At 38.3% G+C, this 1,589-nt stretch overlaps 1 pseudogene; it reads left to right on the top strand.

The window, feature by feature from the left end:
* The window catches only part of LOC113096449 (lamin-L(II)-like), a 2,442-nt pseudogene extending 1,335 nt beyond the window's left edge, over nt 1–1,107 (top strand).
* The last annotated feature ends 482 nt before the right edge of the window (nt 1,108–1,589 follow it).

Genomic DNA, 1,589 nt, shown 5'->3' on the forward strand with positions numbered 1-1,589 from the left:
TGTTCAGTCATGTAGTGTATTGATGCACGGTTTTCCTTTGTGACTATTAACAAAGCAGGCACGTGTATGAAGCCTAGTGTTTTATAAAACAGTTCACATTTTAAAAAGTCGTGCAGTTTATTCTAGCCTTTAGTCCGTTTTTTTTTTCCTGATTACTTCTCTGATGGATGGCTCATTCCTCTTTGGGCATAAACTACAGTTATGTCTAGATTTGGTCACTTTGGTTACATCGTTCATACGTCAGGAAAAAGGTGGATGGTTTCACAAAACTGAAGTCAAATCATTCGGTTTTTGCTTCAAATCAATTTGATTCAGATTAAGAGCTGCTCGTGATGCATGCATGCATAATTGTTTGGATTGTGATTAAAATGCAGTGGTTGACTAATTTTAATACAAGGAGCACACAAAACCTTATTTTGTTTATATGAAGAGATTTCGTTGATTTTGGGCTTGTTTTAAAATTTCAATTTGGTTATGTTATTTACGTTATATTTAAATTTGGTTGTTTAGCCGATGCTTTTATCCAAAGTGACTTACAAAAAGAAAGACAATTAATGAGCAATAATATGCAAGTGCTGTATTATTATTATAGTGTTATATTTCATTTCACAGAGAAATGTGCAGCATTTTGTCCAAGCATTAATAAAATAATAAAATCGAATGAATTGAGTGAATCGTTACATCCCTAGTTTTAATGTTTATATTGCATTTATTAATGTTTTTCATTTTAGTGTTTGTACTTCAACTTAAAAAATAGTATTTTCAAAGGTGTTTTTTGTTTTGTTTTAGTACTTCAGCTTAACTTAAATAAAGTGTTAAAACAAGTGCGTTTTCGTATTCTTTTTGCATAAACTTGAAAAGCTTAAGTTTAAAAATGGTTTTTGAGTTGATGTATGCAAGCAGGTTTTTGAGTGCTGTTATTGAACGATAATGATTGTGTGTTGTGTGTGTGTCAGGTGTCTGGGATCAAGTCTCTGTACGAGGCCGAGCTCGCGGACGCCAGGCGTGTTCTTGACGAAACGGCGCGGGAACGAGCCAAACTTCAGATCAATCTGGGAAAAGCCAGCTCTGAGCTCGAGGAGGTCACCCGCAAGTGAGTATCTCTAAAAACACACTGGTGACAGACACAGAAGACACACTCCGTTAACCTCTTAATTACCCATAATGCTTTAAGTCAGTGGTGGTCTTACACTTAAGTTAAGGCTTAACGAACCCGGCTCAGATCCGCTCCATCTGCTGCAGCAGGGTCGTCTCCACATTGGCTTCAGACGTGTGTTGGGTTGATCTGGTTGCTAATGTAAACAGGAAGTCTGTCGCCTGGTGCTGGTTTGTGTGGTGACTGTTTTAACCGCAGGAGTGTGTCACCGGCCCGCCTCTGTCACGCAGATTTCACCAGTTTTATCTGCACTCGGGGGGTTTTTCATCTATTTTAGCAGGACTGAGGAGATCTCGATCACGTCATACGAAACGTTAGCGGGGCTTGTGTTGTAGCAACTGAACAAAATACAAGAACTTATTTGTGGAGGGTTAAATGTTTTGTTCAGTGATGGGCTTGTAGAAACATGCCAAACCCAGCCCGGATTATTATT

The sequence above is a fragment of the Carassius auratus genome, unplaced genomic scaffold, assembly GCF_003368295.1.
Source record: "Carassius auratus strain Wakin unplaced genomic scaffold, ASM336829v1 scaf_tig00215934, whole genome shotgun sequence".
Taxonomy (NCBI): Eukaryota; Metazoa; Chordata; class Actinopteri; order Cypriniformes; family Cyprinidae; genus Carassius; species Carassius auratus.